Source organism: Montipora capricornis, chromosome 6 (assembly GCF_036669925.1).
Source record: "Montipora capricornis isolate CH-2021 chromosome 6, ASM3666992v2, whole genome shotgun sequence".
In the NCBI taxonomy this organism is placed as follows: Eukaryota; Metazoa; Cnidaria; class Anthozoa; order Scleractinia; family Acroporidae; genus Montipora; species Montipora capricornis.
In genome coordinates this window covers 23779671-23787170 of record NC_090888.1, presented here as the reverse complement: position 1 = coordinate 23787170, position 7500 = coordinate 23779671, and positions in this window count along the sequence as shown.

Below are 7500 nucleotides of genomic sequence, written 5' to 3'. Positions count from 1 at the left end.
GAGAAGACATGTGGTTACTAGTAAAATACTAAACCCAGAAAAATTAAAGAAAATAAAAGGGAATTGAGAAACATTGGCTTCGAGGCTGACATGAAGTTCCCTTCAACTTCTTTTTCACAGCAAGTTTGGGCGGTGTTCTCTGCACATCTGACAGCTTTCCACGACAAAAGTTCACTAAAGTTAAACCTGTCTGGGGGGCTTAGTATCTGGATGGGAGACCTCGGAACATATGACTTTCTGTCAGAAACATAGGACGGAAACGTGTATTTTAACGCTCAAAAATATGAACTAAGCAAGGCACAGATTTTGCTTTGGAAAAAAAATATTGATGCAAAAGTAAATAAATATTGAAACACAGTTTTTAGGAAGAACAGAAGGACGTTTTTAGGTAGTGTTGATCGAGAATAAAAAAATTTCCATCAGCAACAAAATCTGCAACATGAAAACAACACATTTTGTGCCACGAATATAAAAAGTTTGGTACCATCAGCGTAAAACAATTTGGGAGATTTTTACTACGTTCAATTTTGTATTGCATTTTTGGCTGCACAAGTAAATTGCAAAATCAACGGCTGCTTTGTGATCAAATTTTCTTACGGGTACATCTGTGACACTTAAAATGATGGCAAGACACTGCCATGGGTTTTTGTTTTTGTTAGTTTTTTTTCTTTTAAGCACTGGTTAGGTTAGTTCTACAAGAAATGTGCGAATTCAACACAAATATCACAATTGCCCAACTCTTGAGGTTGACCATTGTTTCTGCAAAGTCAAAAATTCACTCTCCTAGACGAGGTTATTTATCACAAGGTAATTCCATCATTTTGGAAATAGAAGAGGCTTTGTTACTCATCAGCGTCACAAATTCTTGCTCATTTCTTGAAATTCAATTCCAACAGACCTGTTTATGTTTGTGATTTATGCACGCGCTGCGGGCCTATTGCCACCACGGACTTCCACTCTTTCACTCTTACAACCTGGTGACAGTGTGCGGTGCACTTACAGTGCACTACCACAAGACGCTTTTTTAACTGTTTACTCGGAATACCATGTGGCGCAGAAGTAGGGTGATACATTTTGGAGGTAAATTTTGTGACTACTGCGCATGCGCGTAGTCACTAATGTCATCATGTTAGTTTTTCCGAAAATGAGTACATGTATGTAACAATAGAATACACTTGGGAGCCAATCCGCACACAAAGAGTACCAAAGTTCGGACTCTGCAAACAGTACGATGATTTGCCGATAGTTGGCGAGGATGAACGAAATGTTCGGGTTCTCTGTGTTCGCAGATGATGATCTGTGAAGAATACGGTTCTGTGATTTGAGGAGAGTTTGTAATTCTTACAACTGCTACTTCTCGTTGCTTTCGTATTTTATTTCTAACCAACCGATTGAGCCCGTTTACGCGTTTAATGAAGCCGTTGAAGGAACGCAAATGCCCTTCAAGGGAAAACATTTGAGCTCCTTTTAGAGATAAACAAAGCTTTGAAGTAGCATGTGATTGCCAAACTATAGATGGTTTCACAGTGAGATCACCAAATAAGCAAGGTCTTCTAAATTGTTTTCTATAGGAGGTTGAAGATGCCCGAGAAATAAATGTTTTTCAAAGTTTCCAGCTCCGTGACGTCTTTTGTTTCGAAAATACAGTATTTTGAATTTCCTAATTGCCACCTTACGCAGCTTACCTGACACTATGATACCGACTGATATTTGCAATACTGGCGCATATGTCGCGCAGCCGCCGCCTGGATACCACAATATAAAAGAAAAGATGCGCATGCCTGGGCCTCTTCGTTTCGTGGCGCGTTTCGGCCCACCACCTTTTTCTGTTTTCTCTGCTCATTGGGAGTGTTTTCCTTCATTTACTGCGGTTTTTAATGTCCGACATGACTGGCGAAACCTCTAAAAATGTAAGTAGTTTCGATTGCGTTAGTTTTGTCGTTTTTTTTTTAAAGCAGTTATAGCAAGGATTTACATGAATGAAGGTACGAGTCAATGACCGCCTTCTGTGTCTTTAGGATGACACTGTGTCACCGTCTGACCCGATCCATATGGCGGGTAGCGGTAATAGACAGCCAGACCTTGAAAAGTTAGTGGCAGAGTCTGTGGCAAAACCATTACCAGCGGCCCTGCAAGGTGTCCTTGCCTCGCTCTCTTTACCGGGACAGAATGAACTGAAGGATAATGTTAACACGGTGACAAAATCCACCGATGCAACGACGGTGCCAACCACCCTCCGAGGGGATCGTTTCTATAATACAGAACAAGAAACTGTCATCTCTCAAGACCTGTTGAGTTTCACAAATAAGGTTTTATCCAGGTCCCTGTCCAAAGACAAGTGGAAGGAACTGACCACTTTCTATACACAAATTAAAGACACAGAATCCTTGCTGATAGCTCTAACGATGGTGGCTGGGATGAAAGAGTAATTAAAAAAGAGGCATGGTTACACTAAAACAAAGGATCTCTTCTCCTTTGATGACGGCTTGGCTGAACGTCAATCTGCTTTCTTGGTTGTGACCCGCCCCTTGTTAGCAGCCTTGACAGCCCTTGATAATTCAAAGGGAGAGGATGACGATGAAGGTCCTGGCCCTGATGCCATTAAGGACCTACTGGAAGATGCTCTAGTCCTCCTTGGCAACGCCAACTTTAGGCTTAATGCCTGGAGGCAAAAACGTTTCTCTGAGTTCCTCACTGAAGTTGGTAAACGTACTCTGCAGGATGGTATCCCTGCAAGTTTCATGCAAGGATCAAGAGTAAACATGACCATAGCTCAACTAACAGCAAGCTTATCAGCACACCAGCCTCGAAACACTTCTCCAAAGGACCACACAGGAGGGAGCAGCCCTTTCGTGGACACTACCGCACTACTGACAACAGTCGAGTTGGAGGGCAAAGGAAATGGGGATATGGCTCAAGGTCTAACCTGCAGTCCCCCAAAAGGGCCAGAACAGCAGGATTCTCCCAGCAAAATGACCCCAAGAGCACCTTGAGCTGACTATCCGTTCCCATGTCTCAGAATGCTTACGCCCCCCACTAACAGATCAGCAACTCGTTTACAATTTTTTGTTTAGAATTGGAAACAAATCACACAGGACACTTGGACTTTACAAACAATTCAGGGGTACAAGATCCCCTTTTGCACGCGCTCCAGGCAATGGCGCATGAGAGTAACCAGAGTAAAATGCCACTCGGATGCTTACCATATGGAAAAGGCTATCAAAGACTTGTTAGCAAAGGGAGCCGTCCAGGAAGTCAAGCCACAGGATGACCAGTTCACTTTAACCCTGTTCTTAGTGCAAAAAGAAAATGGCGCTTATCGACCTATCATCAACCTTCGTGCTCTAAACCGGTTCTTAGGGAAGGAGTCCTTCAAGACGGAGGGACTGTAAGTAGTGAAATCCCTAATACAGCAGAGACACTTCATGATGAAATTAGACCTGAAAGATGCATATTACACACTTCCAATTCATCACTCCCACAGAAAGTATCTGAGGTTCGTCTATCAGGACAGAACATACGAGTTTCAGTGCCTTCCCTTTGGCCTGTCCTCAGCTCCGAGGGCATTCACAAAGACGCTGAAGCCAGTGCTGGCAGTGTTGCGGTCCATGGGTATCCGGGTTGTGATCTACATAGACGACATATTATTACTAAACCAACAGAGCAAGGTGCTGCAGAAAATCTTTGCTGAAGTGGTAGACTTACTGGAAAAGCTGGGATTTCTGGTGAAGAAGGAGAAGTGCTCCCCTCATTCCTTGCCAACGTCTAATCTTCCTCGGAGCTGCCCTAGACTCCACCAAGATGACCCTGTCCCTCCTTCAACCAAAACTTACCTCCATTGCGGATACCTGCCATCACCTCATTGCTCAAGGGAGTGGCTCAGTGAGGACTCTGTCTACGTTAATTGGACAAATGAGCCATGCATCACAAACAGGGATCTTGGTTGCACCACTTCATTACAGAGGTCTTCAACGCCTATACCTGCAAGCAGTGTCACAACATGGGCAGGCAAGGAAAGTGATAGTCCCCTTAACCTCCCAGACACACAAAGACCTAGAGTGGTGGGTGCAACATTGGCTCTGAAAGCACTTCTGTAGTCCCAAGAGGTTCAACATCCTCCGCTCAAACACATTCACTTGAGAATAGACAACACCACAGCGGTAGGATACATCAACAAGAGAAGGGGCATGCGCTCCCCTGCTCTGACTGCACAAGCCCTAGAGTTGTGGGCAGTAGCCTTGACAGCAGGAGTATCATTGACAGCTCAGCATATTCCAGGCGTTCAAAATGTGGTAGCAGACTCAGTCTCCAGGCAGATCGAGACCAGAACCAAATGGACACTGGACAGGAAGGTCTTCAAGTCCATTTGTCAGAGATTCTACACACCAGAAGTGGACCTCTTTGCATCCCGTTTAAACCACCAATTACCCATTATTTATTGAATTACACTGGCCACTCGACTAGAGGAGCATCTACCTCAGCCGCTGCCACGGCAGGACTGTCTGCTGATCTTATCTTGGAAGCTGCGGACTGGGCTTCTGTGCAGATCTTTGAACGGTTCTATCACAAAGAGTCACTGCTGGTGCCTTTGCAAGGGCTGTGCTTAATGGTTAGATATATCATTTCGTGGAATACCTCTGTGTTATACAGTTACAGGAGGCTTTGAACTGTTGTAGGACGTTAAGTTTCTTTCTAGCGTCTTTGAGAAGTTATTGTTCACTACGGTTGTTACTTTGCATTATCCTATTTGCAGGGACGTTTGGCCTCATCTAGCTTCATGTAGTATTATTAAATTGTTACAGTTGTTATTTGGCCTTGTCTGATTCGCTTGGCAGCATTGCTTTGGTATACTGCAGCAGTATTGCGAATATCAGTCTGAGAGGGGTGAAGGAGAAATTATATTTCCCCGGAGGGTTACTTACCTGCCGGGGAGATGTGGTTCTCCGAACCCCTCACAGACTGATATGAGCAATACTGGTCCCCAGGCCATTGGAGGATATCTTTTCCTCCCCTCCCTTGTACTGCCAATCGACATGGCCTCACACACCATGACTCAGAGGCACAGCGCATGCGCATCTTTTATTTTATTTTGTGGTATCCAGGCCGCGGCCACGCGACATATGCACCAGTATTGCTCATATCAGTCTGCGAGGGGTTCTGAGAACCACATCTCCCCGTCAGGTAAGTAACCTTCCGGGGAAATATAATTACCCCTTTCAACAAGAAAACTGAAATGTACAGCTCTATGGAAATAATTTATCATCATCATATCATCATATACGTTTATTGTATACAGTTGTCATATACCTTTATTGTATACAGTTATGATACAGTGTTGTTATAACATTATGAGAGATGAAAACAGCATGTATGTGTTATTGTTCAACTTTGTATTTGGTTAAAAAAATTCAAACTAGTTCAATTTAGATGTTTCATTTGTTTCGGATAATGACAACATAATAGACAAAGAAAAATCAAAGCTGAACTGGTTTCAAAAGTTTTAAATCAAGAAAAAAATTGAACCACAACATATGCATTTTCATCTTGCTGCTACATCAAGAGGTACTGTTTATGCTTGTTTTTTTACAAGCCTTTAAAGTTATTTAAGGGTTGGTTTTAAGGTTACTGTAAGGTTTCATAAGGCTCTGTTCAGGCTTCGCTATTAAGGACACTTTCAGGTCTGACCTGGCCCTACTCATGTTTCAAAAATTAGGCCTTAATTAGTCTATCGTAAGGTTTGATATTTTCGTACGGGAGTGGCTCTTAGGGGCTTTTGATCATCATAGCTGTGTCAGGGTCTTCCACTGATTCAAAGAAGTAAAACCTGTTCTTCAACTTTTCTAATTTGAAGTACGAAAAACATTTGAAAATGGGGTAAGAGAGTCAAGTACTTCCAAGAACACTGATCATGATACTACAAAAGAAACATAAGTGTATATATAGTGTATACTGTAGCAATAACTGAAAACTAACCGTTTTAGCAAAGATGCTTACAATATTCTAACACTGCATTAATGCTTTAGGAGCCTAAAAATTAATATTCTTTTTTCCAATGAGGGCATGTTAACAAATCCTGCATTCTGATTGGCTCTTAGTGCAGTCCGGATTTTCCTATCTCGGTAATGCTTTCAACAATTGAAAAAGTTATTTACCAGCTAAAGGTCTGTCCGTTTAGCAATAAACTGACCTCTGTCTTGATTTTTTTGCTATGCAGACCTCCCAGCTGGCAAATGACATATTTATTGTCTTAACAAGTTTCCTACCAAATTTCCTGATTTATTGCATGTGGTTTAGGTGGGTATGTCTATTTTCACATATTTTTGAAATATACAGTTTGAAATACACGATTCCAAAGTTTGAGATGTTTAGGGTGAAAAATGACGATTTTACAAGCCTTTAAAGTTGTGCCACACGCACAAAGCAACACTTGAAACGCGACAAAAAGATACCTGTTGGAAAAAGCTGAATATTCTTAATTTTCCCACATTTCTCTTTGTATGACGTCACTGCTGATTGCTTATCGATGTGATCGTTGAACTGGGCACTCAACGGCTCTGGAGCCTTTGCAGAATACTTGCTGTATACTTCTGCCATCTCAGGTTTGGTTAAGGTAAACAGAAGTTGCTTCATATCTTCAACATAGCCTACATGTAGGGAGCACCAGCAACGCAATATCGGCCTCGTTGTCTCTTGCCTGCCTTACTTTCCGCCATACTGAATTGATCTTCAGGCACCCAAATGACGTCAGCGGCTTTTGTCACGTGGTCTTTTGGCCGCGCAGTTCGAATGCCATTTTTGAGGGCAAAATGGCACAACTTTGAAGGCTTGTAAAATCGCCAATTTTCACTCTAAACATCTAAAACTTTGGAATCGCGTATTTCAAATGGTATATTTAAAAAAATATGTGAAAAATTTTTTCGCTTCATAGGCACTTTAACAGAAAAAAATGATACCGCTAAATGTCAGGAACTCAAGAAAAACGTGTCTTTCATTAAAAGAGTTGTCGTGTGAGTAGTGAGTTTGTCAGAAAAGGGAACAAGAATCAAGGCAGTTGTTACAGTCATGTAATGATTAAAATTAAAAAAACCTATCGGAGCAACCAAACCCATGAATTTGGTTGCCCTGATACACGTAAATCCTTGGTTGCCTATTAGGAAACCCCCTAAAATTAAATGCACACCATGTTAACATTCAATAAATGGTGATATAAAGCTTGAATATCCTATAGTTCTTAGTGTGTGCCTGTTGTTTTTTCAAAAAGTTGTGTTAAGAGATAGTGTCTTCAATCTCCATCGCCCACATGTTTTTGATAATAAAAATAATGTTGTCTCTTGCATTTTCCTATCTGACAATGTTTTGTAAAAGCCAGAGATATTCAAAACACAGGAAATTGCTCAGCCGCAGCAAATTAATACTGTTAATAATAAGAATTATTACCATTAACTTCACATTAATACTATCGGACATTGACAATAGAAAACTGCCAAGTAAGTCTCACTG